At 43.4% G+C, this 19,058-nt stretch overlaps 1 protein-coding gene across 2 annotated transcripts in view; it reads right to left on the bottom strand.

Moving 5' to 3' along the window:
* The window catches only part of LOC147033546 (voltage-dependent L-type calcium channel subunit alpha-1S-like), a 224,001-nt gene that overhangs the window by 19,721 nt on the left and 185,222 nt on the right, over positions 1 to 19,058 (bottom strand). The window lies entirely within an intron of this gene.

Raw genomic sequence — 19,058 nt, 5'->3', positions numbered from 1 at the left:
TCATGAGTCGCTGCTGCCGGTGTACTCACAGTAGGAATTTCAGTGGCAGTAAAAATCACAAAAAAAAAAAAACAGACAAAGGTCCAATGACAATGACGCAAAGTCTCTATCGGTGAACGTTTGACGGTGTGTTTTGTTGAGTGCACTATTAGCGTTTTTATGCTTGTGATTTGATGTTGAACTAGAACAGCATTCGGTAGATCGCATACCTTCGCCAGGCTGAATAGTTTACGTTTTGTATCCCAATGATGGGCCGGATCTGTCTGGATCCGGACCTGAAGCAAAATCTAAATCGGATAGTTCTTGCCATCTGACCAACTCATCAACCAAGTTTTTGTCTGAATCGACCCACAAAGGTTTTGAAATATGCCGTATGTCATTTTTGGCCCCAACTCTCGATGGTGAAGAATCACTTAAAAAATTAAAAACTACAAGGGCACTCTGTGACATCGTGATGTCACCAGGTATGCCTCCGTCCACCCACATTATTACATCATTATACATACTTGTACAAAGTTTGATTAAAATCCCTGAACCCAGATGCAAAATATTAAATAATTCTGGCTGCCAGACCATGCGTCCAATCAAGTTGATATATAAAACATATATTCCCCATGACTAATAGATCATAATTGTGGCATTCCATGTTAATTGATGAAGCGCTTCAAGAGAAATAATTTTTTTTAAGGATTTTCGTTTAATCCAACATGGCGGCCAGACAATGTGACATTATTTATTCGTGAACATGCTGGTATCTCCAAGGCTTGGAGAACATGGGGGTGAAGTTTCCCATCCATCTGTCAAGCCGTTCTGAAGAAGTCGGTTTTAAAAGATTTATTCTTCAAAAAATCATAGCTGCCAAGCCATGTGACCTATGACCCCAGAGTTGAAGAACTTTTTATTCCTCATGGATAGGTGATAATACCTGTAAAGTTTCACCTCGATCTTTTCAGCCATTTTGGAGAAGAAGATTTTTGTAGGCTTTCATATTAAAATAAAAATGGCTGCTGAACCAAGTGACTGATGACATCATCAATTTTTTTAACCCAATACAATTTAGCCCCAGATGACCCTCAACAATTTTCATACTGATCGGCTAAAGCATTTGACGTATGCAATTATGACATCTTAAAAAAAAAAAATCACACTCATTCCCCATGAGTACTTGCTATGTGCCAAGTTTCAATTTTTTCATTTGTTCGCTTTCGGAGATACAGGGAAACAAAGTTTTTCGGTTTTTCCAACATGGCTGCTACACCACGTGATCTATGACGTCATAATTGTCGTTGAAACATTCTGCATGAGTAGTCGCTCCTATTGTGAAAATCTCATCTCAATCCGACAAGTGGTTGCAGAGAAAAACACTAAAGTTCTGTGCAGCCAAACAAACAAACAAACAGACAAACAAATGGACCCAAAATGCAATACTCTCTCTTTTGGGGAGGGTAATGATGAAAATTATTTTAACAAAATTATTCATTAATCTTCTCCATATTCTCATCATAAAGCTTCGTTGAAAATTTGATGACAAAAAGCTCAAATGGTAAAAAAGTTACGACCCAGACAGACACATAGACACAATGAAATGATTGCAAAACCTTGTCTTCCACTGTGCAGGGAGGGACGGGCTAATTAGCACCAAAGGGGGAGGGGGCAAACACCAGGGGGTACAAGCATTGACCATAATGAAACAGAGCAGATGGTTTGAGAAATATAAAGCTGTGGGTGGCTTGAGCAAAATACACGGAGTCAGGTTGAACACCGAGATTTTTATTCTACGTGGTCTCAGGCTTGTTGAGGAGCGACAATACAAGTCATGTGCAGACACACAGACAAATCACAAGACAACACCAGACTTGACTTGAGGAATACGTAGCCTTAACGGGAAGTGATGTAACTTCCCAGGGCACTCTGGGTACTGGTGACACGATAATGAGGACGTTGCTCTTCTCTCCCAACTCTGCAGGGCAGTTAAGGAGGAAATTCCTCTTCCCATAGGTACCCAACCACGGGGTTTGTCCATGCTCTATCATCTATGTGCTGAATGCCAAGTGAGGAAGCGGCGAGTAAGTATTTCGGGTAACTCGGCCAGGATCGGAATCAAACCACCGACCTCCCAAGCTCAGAGGGGACACTCCTATTATGGTACTGAGCTTGTTTTTTTTTTAATTGAAACTACAAAGTGATGTGCCGTTCAATTACCTTTTCAGCAGGGGGTTCTGTGTTTCCCAAGCCAAAGTGCTCCTTAGCATTTAATGACAATTTGTGTTAAAATTGACGACTTGCTCTTCTTTTAGTTGTTTAATAAAAAATATATTTCGCTCACAGGTTGGTTGGGGTTCATCGGAAGTTCCCCATTGCTGGACGGCGGATGTTGTTGTTGTCTGGGGATGTCTGGGGATGACAGGTGGGTGAATACAATTTCCCAATTGCGAGAACAAGCCGACTCGTTGCTATGCATGATAATCGGATTTTATACTCCCCCGGAAAGACGGATTGAACGAGCGAGCTTTAGTGGAAACACCACATCTTTAAGTAACGCTTCAAAATGAAAACTGATGGATTTGTTCTTGAAGGTTCAGAGGTATTTCGAGATGGAGGAGAGCAATTTCAATTTTATTATGCGAGGACGTCATAGACATTCGTGAAAAGTCTGCCTTCAGAGTTTACTCACAAAGTAACAAATAGTTCGCTCGAAAGGGGAGGAGAGGTACCAAGAGCCGTCCAGCAAAGCTGAGGATGAAATCATCAATATGGATACTTTGATATTGAGTGGAGTGAAATATTTAAAATATGGAACGACACAATAAAACGTTTTGGACTTGCACGACAAAAAAAAAACTTATTTTGTTTTTTCTCCAAGGCTTAAAGTCAATGCTGATGAAACGAGATTCCTTTTTTGTTCTAACAAAGGGTTAACGCTCAAAACGTCAACTTCAACAAGGAAATCAGACACAGATGGAAGCCATTCAGCCCATCATGCCTGCGCGAACACCACACCAACCCAAGATCATTTTAATTAATGAAAGAGAAAAAAAAAATTGTATTTTTTTTCTAATTTATTTATTTTTTGTTTGCTTCCTTCTCCTTGCTTCCCATGATGGTTTGCATACCTCAATCAAAAAGTCCTGTAGATTCCATCAACTGTTCTGATGAAAACGTACAAGTTGATCGATGGATGGTGCATTTGGCTGAAATTCCACTCAACCAGTCCCATTTCATGCAGCATTTGAGCAATCATCAGAGCAAGACTGTTTATAAAAGGAGGCATTGCAATGAAAATACACCAATCGAGCAGTGAGAAACGAAAATATGATAAATGTCACATCGAAATTCAGCCTCAGATTATTCATATTGACACAACTTATCCTATCAAGACAAAAAACAAAAAATCTCGACTGTAGTAGACTCGACTCAGATCATGGAAGAGCGAGGGTGACAGGAGGTGGAAAAACAACGCGTTGACATTTGGGTTGTGGGACAACAAGTGGGATTCAACAAGGGTGATGAATGAACAGGAGGAGATAGAAGAGGGAAGGAAACGGGGATGTGCAAGTTGATATGCCTATCGTCCTTCACCTGTCTCAACCATGAAAGGTTGCACATGTTTGTCTCGTAACTGCTTCCTTGTCAGTGTCCCAAAGCCTTCACTTCATGCTCACCTTCACTTCTTTGCCCACCCTCCCCATTTTATCTTTCACCTGTGAAACTGACTCGATGTGGGTCTTCTCTTGCCATTTCCTCAAATCCTTAAAGATGGCAGCTCATCACCATCGGTACAGTAAACTCATTATGACAACAATCCTTTCTCAAGAAGTTCATTTTTAATGTCAATTGGTTATTTAGTGCAGTTGTGTTTGAAAATATCCGTTCGTTGACCCTTGACAACAAAGCCGTTTCAGCTTCAGCAAATATGGAGATCGTGCATCTCCAGGTCATGTGGAGAGGAGAGCTCAGGTGTGATTCAGGTACCAAGCAGATAGCTGGTGCTTGCCAAGCCAGATGTTCCTTATCAATGGTTTTGAATAGCGTGCTTAAGCTACTTGGCGAGCGCTCCACAACAAACTTGGCAACTGAACACCCCACTGGCATGCATCGGTGTGCGGGTTATAAGTGCCTGAAATTTCCCTCGAGCACTTTGTTTCCCAGGAGCGTGGTATACCAGGGAGTGGGTTCTTTTCATGAAAATACGGTCATCGTTTTCATATCACATCATGTTTTCAGCACTTAAACGAAAGTGGCAAATTCAGGATGGTTAACCGTAGTTGTTGTGTTCCTGCAAGCAAATCGGACTCACAAAAATATCCATGGAATTACGAGAAGTATCCGTGGATGAGAGGTATTGAATTCCTTCCATTTCCTTCCTGTCAGGGAAGTCTGTATGGTACATCTAGCTCTCATGTAAATGCGGCTGCCACAAGTTTTGTCTATTTTCATGTTGTGAAGATGTCCTTTGTCAAAATGTTGGTAACTATTACTTGTTACGAATGATGCACGGCATCTTCCATTAAATAAATCACCAAGCCTGCTTTGTTCACAGGAGACACTCCTGCAAGGTTCAACGTCCATTCACCGGCAGCAGTCGTCAAGGGCTTGGGTAGAACGTGCCCATCCACAGTTCTTCGGGTGTTGCACCTGTCCACGCCGTATGGGCAGCTGTAAGATTTCAGCCCTGTCAGCTCGCTGAGAAAGTTCTCCAACTCGTTTGATGTGCATCGGCACACCCACTTCTGTCACGTACTTTTCCAAGTATTTTCGACTTCTTTCAGAAGCTTTGCGAGCCATTTTAGGAAACAATCCTTTTCTTGAAAGCATAAAATACCTTCTCGTGCCCCAAGAAAGCGAGGGCTTTCTGCGCATGCACACAAATAATTCTGGGCATATTTTGTCATTTCACAAATCCTGTGCTGGTTCTCAGTGCATTAAAAGCATGGTAGGAAAACACACACACACACACACAAACACACACAGGAATGTTACCATAAACAGACTACAATTGGAGGCAGTCCAGGGTTCGGTGACTATCCTGAAAAGAGCTCTCAGTACAAAACCCTGAGAACAACAAAGTTGAACAGCTTGGTCCATGAACTGTGATCCCTTACCGAAGCAGAGGTGGATACTTTGAGTCCTGGGAGGACTTCGTTCCACCTCCTGAAACCCACAAATGGAGAGAACAACCAACTGCACACATACATCTCGTTTCAACACACACAACTGTTCCTAACGATTCTATCACACACCCAAAAACAAACAAACACAAACACACCACACACACACACATTCGGGTGTGGGTGAGAAGTGCTGCATTGTGACTGAAGCATGCCATCATGACTCTCAAGCGTTATCGACTATCAGAGCTCCTGCTTTTCTTCCTCTCATGTCATGTGTTATTTTCCCATCAGATGTTACAACGGACCGAACACTGCATTTCAACCCATTTTACTCGATTTAAATAATTCCTTCTTATTTACATGTGGGGGCATTTGTTCTTCTTGCCTGTTCACAAACATCATTTCACTTTATTTCTTGGCTAATTGCGAAACCAAAAAAATGGGGGCATATTTGCAAATAAATAAATAAATAAATAGAAGGTCAAATTCTCACTTATCGTTGGCAATGGTGCTCCGCCTGGAGCTTTACAGGCCTGAAAAGGTCACATGTCACACCATGTGGTCAACCTCCGTTGCATCTTATGCTCTCGGGACTACGCCAGCCATGTGCAACGAGATTGGAAGCTTTGCAATAAAGCACCCAAAGGGGCGGTGATGCTCAAAAGTGGGCAGCATAAGAGATATAATTAAGGTGAAAACTCGAGCTCGATTCCCGGCGCAAGGTGCGAGTCGTCGCTCGTGGTGTCCGCAGGGCCGTATTTCACGCATCAGATGCCAGGTGCGCCCAGCTTGCTGGCGTGAAGGTAAAATGCATCTTGAAAGCAGTTAGCGTGATCATAAACCCCCTCGAGCAAGCAGTTCTGAATCATCCGAGCAGACTTTTAACATCATGCTAATTAGACGTAAATGTTTTAAGGATGAATCAAATGAGTAAAAAAAAAAAAAAAACAAGAAAAAAAAACAGAAGAAACATCAACTTGTAGAATCCTGATGGTGTGAATAGACGCGGTTGTCCAGTCCGTGGAATAGTGGGTGAGGTCTTTTTCCAAGCGGTTATCTCGAGTACTGGCATTGGTCTCGTGGCAATGCATTGCAGGTGACCTCAGAGGGCAAAAGCCTGAAGGATTTCAATTCCTACCCACTGGAAACGGAGTTATTCTCAGAAAAAATAAATAATACCATTTCACTGTTGTATCATGGGTAAAAAAAAACCCAGTTGATTCATTAATGGCCTTCTGATACCTTCAACTGGTGCAATGCCAGTCCACATATTGTAATTGCTGTTAAAAGCCTTCAGGGTAACCGAGAGTCGACCTTAAAATGCTACCTACGAAGAAGCAGAAGTGCCCAAGTTCCCCTTATACAGTGCCCTCAGAAAGTATTCACACCCCTCAACATTTGTCACATTTGTTGTTGTTACGGCCGAATTTGAAATGGATTAAATGAAAAAAAAATTGTCACCGGTCTACACAAAATACTCCATAATGAAATAATTTAGATAAGTATTCAACCCCCTGAGTTAATACTTTGTCGAAGCGCCTTTGGCAGCGATTATGGCTTGAAGTCTTCTTGGGTATGTCTGTATCAACTTTGTATACCTGGATTTGGGGATTTTGTCCCGTTCTTCCTTGCAGATTTGCTCCAGCTCTTTCAGGTTGGATGGGGAGAGTCGGTGAACAGCAATCTTCAAGTCTTTCCACAGATTCTCAATGGAATTGAAGTCTGGGCTTTGGCTGGGCCACTCAAGGACTTTCATGTTCTTGTTGTGAAGCCATTCCAGTGTTGGTTTAGCTGTATGCTTGGGGTTATTGTCCTGTTGGAACATAAATCTTCGCTGCAGTCTAAGCTCTTTTGCACTCTGAAGCAGGTTGTCCTCAATTCGTCCTTGCAGATTGTCCTCAATCCAGAAGGATTTGCCTGTATTTGGCTCCATTCATTGTTCTCTCTATCCTTACAAGTCTCCCCGTCTCTGCCGCCGAAAAGGATCCCCACAGCATGATGCTGCCACCACCATACTTCACGGTAAGGTTGGTATTAGATGGGTGATGAGCTGTGCTTGGTTTCCAATAGACGTAGCGCTTTGCATTTTGGCGAAAGAGTTCGATTTTTGTCTCATCAGTCCACAGAATATTTAGCCTCGTGCTCTCAGAGTCTTTCACGTACCTGTTGCCAACTCCAGGTGTGCTGTCACGTGCCTTTTTCTCAGGAGTGGCTTCTGTCTGGCCACTCTCCCATAAAGCCGAGATTTGTGAAGGGCTGCAGAGACTGTTGTCCTTCTAGCAAGTTCTCCCATCTGAGCCAAGAAACTCTGTAGTTCTATCAGAGTGGTCATTGGGTTCCTGATTACCTCTCTGAACCCATTACCTCTCTGATTTTCAATCCAGGCCGCAACACAACAAAATGTCAAGAAGTCGAGGGATTTGAATACTTTCCGAAGGCACTGTAACTGAATAAGTTTGGTTGCCTGATCAGTATTGGGTTATCAAGACTTTAGTAAAGCATCAAGAAGATTGTTATTCATTGAGATTAAATCAGAAATAAGAAATCCAAAAATATATGAACACAGTGGAAAGGAGAGAAAAACACCGAGTTGGGTGTCGGGATACAACAGAGGAACACTGAGAGGAGGAATGGGTGAAGGGAGGAAACACCCAGAAAGGTCCGCATCCAGAAATGGACGTTTTACACCTGCAGCAAAATTGAACCCGGGAGGGAGTGCAACACCTCGATTGTGGGCCAAATGGTCTCAGGTTCACGTTGAAGGTTGTACATGTTCGTTGAACCACTCATTCGACCCAGTGTTGCCCTGCACAGCCTGGAAACCCATTGTATGTTATTCACCATTCTGCACACTGAAAATAAATATTTAAATGCAACAGGGTTGATTCCTGACGGAGAATCGACCAACGCTTGGAGGCGAGGCAGTCCAGGTTCCATCGCTCTCTCCTCCGAGGAAGGCACCCGACGTGTGACGCTCGATCACCCAACGCGCCGCTATTTCATGTCTTTACATCAAGTTGGTGAAGAATTCAAAGTTTTGATTGTGAGTGACCTTCCGCGTGTGAAAATAATGCGGTACAGCAAATTGGCGGAGGAGGAGGCCATTCAGCCCATCGTTCGTGCGCTGCACCAACCCCAGTATCATCACCCATCCACACACAAGCCACCTATCATGCGTACGAGCCAATATCCCCATCACAGATATGTATATATATATATATATATATATATATATATATATATATATATATATATATATATATATATATGTGTGATATGACAATATGTGATTGTTTTCAAGGCTCCACACCTGTCTGCTCCATGCGTGCTACACCCACTGTCGCTACGTTGGTGAGCATTGTCATCTTATATCTGTATCGAGCACAATGTACTGTAGTACATTACCATGGTTGTGACAGATTCCAGGAAGATGGTGTGTGCTAATCAAAGCATTCCTTATTCGCCTGGGTACAAGTACATTCGTGAAGATAGCCACAATATTCAAGCTGGGGTGCTTTATACACTAACGTAGCATGTCTGAGATATTTAATTGAACCTCACTGAGCAAAAATTAGTACTTTCCTCGCAACTATTAAAAATCCCCCTGGGTAGTCCAGCGGCAGGTAGCAATATCCATTTTAAATTACTTAATGTCGCTTCTTCTTGTCGTAGTGAAGCATAATTTGCAAATTATTATGGAATGTTCGCCCGCGAACGGAGAACGTGAGCTGTGTCTCGACAATCGTGAGACAAGTCGGTGTTGTCCCACCGATGCTTATTGTCTTGACAGCAATTCGTGCCAGTATGAGAGGAAGCCCTGAATCATAAGCTTCGTAACACGCTTGGCCGGACCCACCAGGGCACAACACGACCATTTTGAGGAACAATGGCTGACTGCCTACAAGCCACAATCGCTGCTAAAAAAAAAGGGCAATACATGTGCGACTGGCACAGCACCGAGTCAGTCGTACTGAGGGCATTTCGCCAAAAGACCAACGGCATGTGTAATCTCTGGTTGTGCATCGATCTATTAAAATGCACTTGGTTGCTCAGCAAACAGAACACTTTCAAACAAAGCACTTCTCTCTTTTTGGAGGAGTCCGCACTCAATAACTCGACTCCACGATCTGGGATGATACGTCTCAATCGTGTGTGTACGTCGGTGAGAACAGGAATTTAAAATTTGTTCAGGGTGCTGGCGATAGCTTGTCTACTCTTCGGTAAGGACACCGTCGGATCTTTACCGTCTATCCATCCGAGGGACGGCACACACATTGATCGCTCGTCCTACATGTGAAACACCAGGATGACAGTCGATAGCTGAGCCAGATTTGAACCCAGTTTAGATAGCTCTAAGTCAAAGAGATTCTTCCTTCCGGTCTTCAAAAATAGTTGAATTGACATTTCTCAAAACACTGCAACAGATGTTAAAAAAAAAAGAAAAAAAAAAGAGGAATATCAAAGAAAACGTTTAAGAGGCCAACGCCGTACCCTTGCGAGAAGGCCCAGTTGCAGAACCTTCTGCATGTCCCCCTCGTAGCTTCGTCCCTCAAAAAGTGGGTCAAATGATCAAATTCTAAGCTTTTCACCTACCCCTTCCATGTGACTCAAATCGCCCCAAGGGCAATAAAGACAACTCAGACTCTTGGCTACTGAGAAATGTTCACACATCTGAGCGTTCACAACTTTGGAGACTTTGGTAATAAATTTCACATAATCTTGGTGTTGAGGACGAAAGATGTCCGTTTATCTTCTTACTGAATACAGATGTCCTTGCTTACCTCTGTAGTCCACCTTCAATGTTATACCATTTCAATAAGCCAAACTTTTGTGGTCACGTTCATCCCAACCATCTGTAAACCGAGGTGCCGAAAGTGGCGGAACATCCGAGAATGCATTCAACTTGTTCATGTGATGTTCCTCATCTCCAAGTGGTGATGCCTCCCGATGGTTTGTTAGTGAGAGTAACAGGAGCATTTGGAGAAGTATTACAGAACGATTCCATTTTGGGGAGAGGAGCCCATGTTGTCGCATTTGACGACTGTATTCAAAATTTGAAACAAGGGAGTTGTTCCTTCGCATGCCTTTCCTCTTTCTGCACATTTCCCCAGTGCCATGACAACAGCGCCCCTGCCCCGCGCCCACCTGTACTAACAAGCTGCATCTGCTGCATTCAGTCCACCGTGCAAGGGCTGAAAGCTCGACAACTTTTCTTAAAGGTGCACGACGACACGGTTGGTAGGTGGATCTGACCGCATATGGAATCACAAGCACTACGGTTTAAGCCGGTGTCGAAAAAGCATCCTTTTGTACTTACTCCCTGCATTATATGCCTGGTGTTGGTTTAATGGTTGGTGTAGTGGGCTTTGGATCCTCGGGTCGTGAGTTCAAATCCCGCTCAGCTGTTGAATTAATACCAGATAGGGTTAACTCGGCCTGTCATCCTTCCGAGGTCGGCAAAATGAGTGCCAGCATGCTGGTACACTGTGTCGGAGTGGCGACCCATCCAGGATTGTGCATAGGCAGCACCAACGCTCTAAGAGTATGGTCCCAATCTCCTCCTCTTCCTCCTCCTCCTCCTCCTCCTGCATTTTGTCGAGATGATGTCACCAACATGGATAATGATGAGATGAGATGGACCGTACTCGGTGCTGCCCAAGCAGTTTCTTGGAAATGGTTATGCTCGGTGGTTTGCCATTGCTTTCCCAGCAAGTGATTCAGGGCAGGGATTTGTAATTTGTTCAGAGTGCCGGCGACAGCTTGCCTCCTCTTCACAAATGATATATGGTCGGATCTTTAACGTCCACCAACGGATGCTGGTAGATGGGACGTCCAGTTTAACGACCACCTGAAAGATGGCCCTGACCCTGCCTCGCCCTGCCTGCAAAACTCCAGTGGCAGTATATGACTGGGTTGGCATTCAAAGTCAGACGAGACAGCTCAAGGATGAGTATGCATCCCTCTCAGCTATCCTATCAACCCAACTTGCATAACAACTTATCGCAAATTGTAAGTTCGACAAGACAATGACAAAAGCAGCTAAAAATTGCAAATCCAAGCAAGCCATGTAGCTCTTCTCATCGTCTTCACTCTAAAAATGGCAACCTCATTCCTATCGCCAACAATTAAGCCTCTAATTAACTCATTTTCGGCACAGCAACAAGTAACTGCCGAGCTGTCCGTTCGGCCTCCAGCACAGGGGTTAACCTCCAGTGAGGAATCATTAAAAATACACAAGGCTCACGTTTATTCCCAAATACACGGCATTCAATCAAAAACACCTCCTGGCACCATGAAAGAACGTCAGAAGGTTGTGATCCGTGGCATCCTCAGTGCATTTCATAGAAACTACCCAACATTATTGCTCCTCCCGAATGCATTCCGAGGCCTCGTCCACCCCGAGGCATTTTGTCAGTCCCAAAAAAGGAAGGCGCTTCCCCCGCCCCGATGTGAGCTCCACAGAGCGTGTGCGCGGGTGCGTGCGCTCTTTAATGACGCACCATTAGCTCGCTTTTGCTCAAACCAGAGTTGCCTAACTACCCAAGGTGAACTCGAAGACGAATCAGACAGCATATCGCGGACGTCCAACACACGTCAAAGGTATCATCGAAGGATATCAAACGAACTGGAATTGAAAAGGTGGCAGGCAGCTTGATGACTTGCCGTGCATCCATTTTACCCATCCATGCACCGCCACAACGCCGTGACGATGATCTAACGCTCAGTGACGGGTTTGGAGAGAAATCATAAACAAGCTAACACATGGCCCTGATTTCTGTAGGCCTCTTAGGGCCCTGTCTGCAGTAGAAGACTTGTTTTGTCATTAATTTGAATCTCACTGCTTTTGACTGAGATCTAACACCAGCTGCTGAGGCTGCATCAAAAGCAAAGAGCACCCTCGAGTACGATGGAAAAAAAGGAGACAAAAACAGGAAAAAAAAAAACCCACACCACTCAAAGTCAGGTGTACCCTTGTTATATAGACCTCCCCAATTGGGCCATATGCAATCAGAGAAAAGAGGAAAGCAAATCTCATTTTTGATGGCAAATCCATTCCATTCCATCCATTGGGGCCATACTCTGTGCAGAGCGTTGGTGCTGCCTAAGCAGTCTCCTTGGCTATTGGACACAATCCTGGACGGGTCACTACTCCGACACAGGATACCAGCAAGCTGGCACTCATTTTGCCGACCTCGGAAGGATGCCAGACAGAAACAACCCCACTGGGATTTGAACTCAGGATCCTGGAATCCCAAGCCAACCACCCTAACCATTAGGGCAACACCAGGCATGACTGCAAAGAGAAACCTCTTCGGGATATTCAAGTCCGGAAGAGGTTTCTTGTCCCCTAACTTTTGAGCGCAAGAGCTCGAATCAAAAAACCCATACGGATTAAATAAGCCGCACAATAATCTAAAATAGCTCACCTGTTACATGCCTCACAGCATATCGATTGGCCACGGATGGTACACTTGCGGTGGACATCTGACATACCTTTAGGCCACAATCTATGCTCACGGCCCTTTAGCAAAATGGTGTCACAAGCAATCAAGGAATGCACAGAATTGCCAAATTTGCTGTGTGCTGTTAAATGGGGAAATATATTTCTTTTTGCGGCTGAATGAATCGCGCGTGCGATGCTTTTTCGGGAAGAAATTAAGGCACAGCAGCCAAAAACTGAAAGGAATGAATGCAGAGCACAAAAGATGAAGATGCAGGGTTATGGAGGTAAAAATAAACATGGCGGCAGAAAAAAGGGTGTCGGGTTTGGGGGTAGGGAAGGGAGGTCGGTTTTGAGAAGTAGAACCATGCAGTTATTTTGTTATTTTTTTTTCCAAACTAGTACGTGCAAAAAAAAATTTTTTTTTTAGACCTTCAAACAACCACACAGGCCATTCCTTCACTCTCGCAAATGACGACTGGATTGGGGCATTGTGTTTATCTATAAATGCGCATACGAAATCGAGAAATTATTAGAATACAGTAAGTTATCACTATCCGGAAGTAGTGCGTGCCCATACAGAATGTTCACATGCATTCCACCAATTATTGCTTGCATTGAAGTAACAACTGCTGTGATACTTACACACACAGAGTTAATTAAAATCAAAATTAAAATCAAGTTTACCTCCCTGTCTTTGCTTGCCACGTCATTCGCTGCCATTGACCATGACCATTCCTACGCCACGGTAACTAAGACGCCCTTTCCCCATCGGCCACGCCTACGCAGCAACGTTTCCTCTCATTGGTTTGGTAAATAAATGGCCGCAGCAACGTGTCCTGTCATTGGTAACTAAGGTGCCTTTTCCACATCGGCCACGCCTACGCAGCAACGTGTCCTGTCATTGGTTTGGTAAATAAATGGCCATAACTTTGGAAGCACTTGTCCGATTAATATCAAACCTTGAAAAGGCACATCCTCAGGTCCACAGCAATATACCTGGCAAGTTTCAATTCGATCGGACCAGTGATTGTCGAGAAACAGCGGTCACAGACACACAGATTGTTGGAATTATAGATAGATGTACATGATTGGCTGGCAAGATAGGCACAGTCGCCTCTGAGCTATCTCGCCCGAGTTTGAATCCTGATCCAGCGATAAGTTGTCATCTTAGTGTTTCAGAAGCGGGGCGAGCAGCATTGTGCACGCCATAGATCCATCCGCCGGCACTGGTTGTTGATAGACGTTGAAGACCCCACAGAGTATTTTATAAAAGAGAAGGTTCGCTATTGCCGGCACCCTCAACAAATTACAAATTCCTGCTTTGACCAACAGGGGGCAATGCATCAGCGCACACAGCTGCGCCCCCCCCCCCCCCCAGTGAGGATGCAAACCAACATTCACGCGCAACATACACGAGAACAGAACAGTAAACGATTGTGAAGCTTATAAATATAATTATAATCACGACAAACACCTACTCAAGGAGGTGGGCGTGAGGGAAGTGGGAAGGGGTCGGGAGAGCAGATGACAATTGTATTTTGTTTTCAGCACCCACAAAAAAAACAAACACACAAACAAGCAGACGCGTATGTTTCAACGCATTCCCCCTTCAACCTTTGATGAATAGAGTTTTCATTATCCTATAACACAGATTATTGACGTATTTTGCAATGATTTGTACAGTTTCCAGGAGGGCTATTTTTTTTTCCCGCAATAACATCTAGTTTTCAAGTTATTATGTCCAGTCGTGCAGGAGTGTATTAGACGGGATAATAATCCCCCACTTCGTATGAGAATTCCTCACTTTCAGATAAAACTAAAAACCGAAGTTGGAGGTGGCCATCCTGAATTGGTAGAACGTTGCCAGCACACCCTGAGTACAATCTCCACTTTTTAACTGATTTCTTCCAGTGGTTTAGGAGTGCATGAAATACAGTGCTCATATGTAAATTGGCCAAGTAGTTTTCGATTCTATAAGCAGAAGGTTTTCATACAGAGATACTTTTACGATACCATAACCGCTGGGACTTGTAATGCACTTTCCGACTGGGAGCGGCGCTACACGATACACATTTACAGAGATAATTTTACTTCTCTCTCCAACTTCCGATCCACATCGACTATTAATTATTTTTTTTAAATACCTCAAACCTTCCTGGGCACATCCCAAGTTTAACCCAAAAATTTCACTCATTCTGTCCAGCGCTTTAGTTTTGCATACAAGCAGCGGTGGCGTCATTTTGAGGCCTCATGCAAAATGCAATTGTGGCCCAGCGGGGCCTGTCATCGGGTAAATTTCAAATTACTTTGCAATTAGTAAGATGGCATCTCTAAATTTCCAAAAATAAAAATGCAAGATCTGCCGTGGCACCCGTGGGTTAGTGGATTTACCAATGAGAGGTTGTTTTGTTGATCGTGCAATGAATTGTCGTGTAGATTTGCTAAACGACATCGATGTGTATTGACAGTAGGGGTTATACACATGTCATTGTGATTCTTGTTGCATTTGTAAACATTAAAAGTAGTTATTATTCCCCTCAACCTGCTTTCTCTACTAACTTCCCGCCATAATTACCTCCGGCACCAAAGGTGAACAGAGGTTATGTTTTCATCCCTGTCTGTTTGTTTGTTTGTCTGTGACCAGGATATCTCAAAAAAGTTGTTGACAGATTCCGATGTAAATTGCTGGACAGGTTGGGTATGTAACAAGGACAAATTGAGTAGATCCATATCAGGATACTAAAAAAATTTTAAATTGACTCTTCACTATTGAGAGATGGGACCAAAAACGACATGTAGCATGATATCTCAAAAAGTGGTGGATGGATTATAACAAAACTTTGTGGAAGAGTTGGGAAGGTGACAAGAACAGGCCGATTAGATTTTGGTGTGTGACAAGGTCGAATGGTCTGGATGCACATCCGCCCCTATCCGTGAAATACAAAACGTAAACTGTTCAACGTGGTGGAGGTATGTGTTCTACCTAGTGCTATTCTAGTTTTGCAATGGTGTTTTTTCCAGTTAAAGTTCAGGGGAAAACTTTTTTCCCTTGAGATGGAACGTTCCTTCTGTGCTGTGTTTATCCCACTCACAAATCCATGTTTTGTCAGAAAGTGAGACCCACTCCCTCCCCCACCCCCGTCAAAACCATCACCACCACCACCACCACCACCACCTTCGGAAGTCTCGTCTCAAAATATTGTAGACTATGATCTGACGCCTGGCGGCCCTTGTTGCTGCGGGGTCCCATGCAATTGCATGGGATGCACGGCCCTAATGCCGCCACTGCATACGAGTCACTCAAACACAAACACACGCACACACACACGCTGAATTATACATAGTATGATAATACTTGTACAACTTGCCATTGTAAGCTTACTAATGGAACAACATGTACAAAATGTAAGTTATCGATAAGGATCGAGTCCAAAGGGGAAAATGCAATTCATGTTGCATAAAGATTATACAATCATTTTGATCATAATCATCGTACAAGCCAAAAACGCATTCGTGAAAAAGAGAGAACGAGCTCTTCAACAACCACATGACACGTCCACAACCCAAAAGGATGGTGTGATCTACGGTGCGGTGCCTGCTTCAAGAACACAACCAACCTGCGATTTTAGTGAAATACAATTTGGGCAGAAATTGAACCCAGGATTAGAGCACTCAGACGAGAGCACAGAATCTGCTTCGAATCGTCAACAGGACCTGCTGCCTCAATTTATTCCGCGACACCCGTTTGTTGCTGAGCTTGCAGATTTCTTGTCTATCATGTGTACCAAGCCATTGTTATCGTGCATACCTAGTGGCCGCATACGTGTGTCATCTTCCTTCTTTTTTTTCTTTCTTCCCTTTCTATTTTGCCATTTTCTTTTGCGAAAGAGGCACCCATTTGTTCCGTGACTATTGCTGCCGCTTTCATGGTTTCCTTTTCCCTTCATTGCATTCTGTCCTTTCATTTGTCGTGTTTGCTGTGCAGTAAACTTGGCAAGTGCAAGTAAATAAATAATAAAACAAAGAGTACCGCGCGTAGAGGAATTTGATTTGCAAGAAGCCGGGCAGTGTAACATACGTATCGTAACCTCGCGTGTTAAACTAATATCGTACGAGAATATGCATTTGGTGATTAACGCATGAAGGAGCTTTCCCAGGTCTTGGCAAACGAGCATCCCTTGAGCGATAAAAATGAGGTATGGCCAACGGATGGGAAGAATGTGGATCTTTATGCTTATCAAATGCTCAGGATCTGATCTGCATGTCTGACAGCAAGGACAGGATAAGCACAAGACTGTGGATTAATTGCAGGAAAGATTTCTCGAATGTTGATGTAAACGACGTTCCCATAAATCGTCTCCTGGCGCAGTGGGTTATTGTCCGTGGAAGAATGTGTGCAACGGTGGAAAAGCGTCTTCCTGATTTCACAATGCAAGTTCGAAACATTCGTCAGATGTTATTAACCGCAATTCCCTTCCAAGTGCACATCCCCCATTAGTCTCACACACCGTTCAGCGAATCAGACAAAGGGTTTCAAAAACACGGATCACACTTATTGCTGTTGAGAGCAGGCAAGGCCAAGAAAATTGATCGCAAATATATGGGGATTAAAATATAAATAACAGGAAAGGGAATGGAAAAGAAAACAAGTGGGGGGGGGGGGATGGGTCCAAATTGGAGTAAGCAGGTAAAAATTGGGGTATATAATACGGGTTTACCGCGTCTCTTCGAAGGAGAGCGAACGATTCCATCAATGGTTCATCAAAATTGAATTCACAAAAAAGCAGATTACCTCTCTTAAGTTACCCACACAATTGTCTTACATGATACGTGCTACTTCTTTTCAAAGGAGAAAGTAACTGCAGCAACTTTTACTACAATTCTCCCCATGACCGTCACGAATAAATTATCAGGAAGCGACTCTCTCGTGACATCGAGAGATGGAGATCGGTCCGACAAGCAAAGTAAACGTCCCGGTTTAATGCAATGGAACCGACGGAACCAAGAGAAACAATTCAAATTCAGTTCGAGAGCTTGCATATTTGCATAAATGTAATACCATAAAATATGGAGACAACATAAGGATGGACGTGAGACTGCATCGTGACGAGCACTCAGGCCGTGGGGGAAATTGCACAAAATGTGGAAGAAGATCTGAGCCTGCTCATGGAAATTCACACTTTGTCGTTCCATTTGCATCACATCTTCACGTTGGCAATTCACTTGCAATGCATAAATTTATTTGTTTATTCATCCAGTTTTTATTTTTTTTATTTTAAAAACATGCCTCACACAGACTACAGTTGAACCCAAATCGCAAAATCCCATACCGAGAATTATCTTTTCATTATTTCTGGCAGGAAGCAGTCTGACTGCAAGAGAAATTGGAACGCAACCGTGGAACTCCACGGTGCTGGATTGCTCGAGGTGTATTTTTTGGTGGTATTGGTGTTTGGGAAACATGTTGATAAAATTCATTTCACACGTCATGAGCAATTCGAGTCTCATGCGCATCTCAGACTGGATATAAAGCGGCGTCAGAGCGTAGCCAGATGGGTTATGTGAGATATTGTTGTTTTATGACAAAAGAGAGGGCACCGAAAGTGTCAGCTTTGGCAGACCGAGGAAAAAATGTTTGAGACAAGAGGCGGCGAATGTCATAAAGATCGAATCCAAATGACGAACCATTGTCCTCGAACCACAGAGAGCTCCAAATGCATCGATATACCAGTCAGGAACAATTAAAGGTCCCATAGGAACTATTCAACGATGTGCATATGATGCTGTCGATGAATAGAGCTCTGACATTTACGAGTCAAACAAAATGAATTTGACGTCACCCAATTGTCACTTTCATAATGGAAGACATCAAAGATTTCCTTCCACCTCCACCCCAAACCTTCCTGCAATCAATCAGTGAAATTCACATCTCAAGAAAGAAAAATCAACCCCCCCCCCCCCCAAGTCTTGAATTTGGATTTTGGGAAACGCTGCCATTTCATAGCTGGCATTTTCATTCCCACCCCAAGTTGTTCTAAAAGGCAATAATAATGTGGACTGGAGATATGTGTAGACCAGGCCAGGCAGAGCAGGAGGATTACCTCCGTCCAAATGTCTCAAGGTCATTAATGAGCCAGCTAGGTTTTTTTTCGAGAAGCCGATATGACTGGTGGTATTCCTAAGATGGGTGCGATTTACAGGAGCTGAGAATCCAAATCCTTATTAGGCATGCCTTGAGCTGTATTGGAGCAGAGATCTCACAGATGTCAATTCAGTGTCTTCAACATGACCTGCTTTTCATTATATGTGTGTATGTATATATATATATATATATATATATATATATATATATATATATATATATATATATATATATATATATATATATATATATACATACATACATATAAAATAAAGAAAGACCCACCCATATCTCTCACCTATGAAAGGAGGGAATAGCCAATCACCTCTCACCCAATCAACTAAGCCCAGGTGGCTAGGAT

Source organism: Eptatretus burgeri, chromosome 2 (assembly GCF_056783735.1).
Source record: "Eptatretus burgeri isolate ZD-2024b chromosome 2, Ebu_testis_v1, whole genome shotgun sequence".
Classification (NCBI taxonomy): domain Eukaryota; kingdom Metazoa; phylum Chordata; class Myxini; order Myxiniformes; family Myxinidae; genus Eptatretus; species Eptatretus burgeri.
This window is presented reverse-complemented; position numbering and strand designations above follow the sequence as displayed.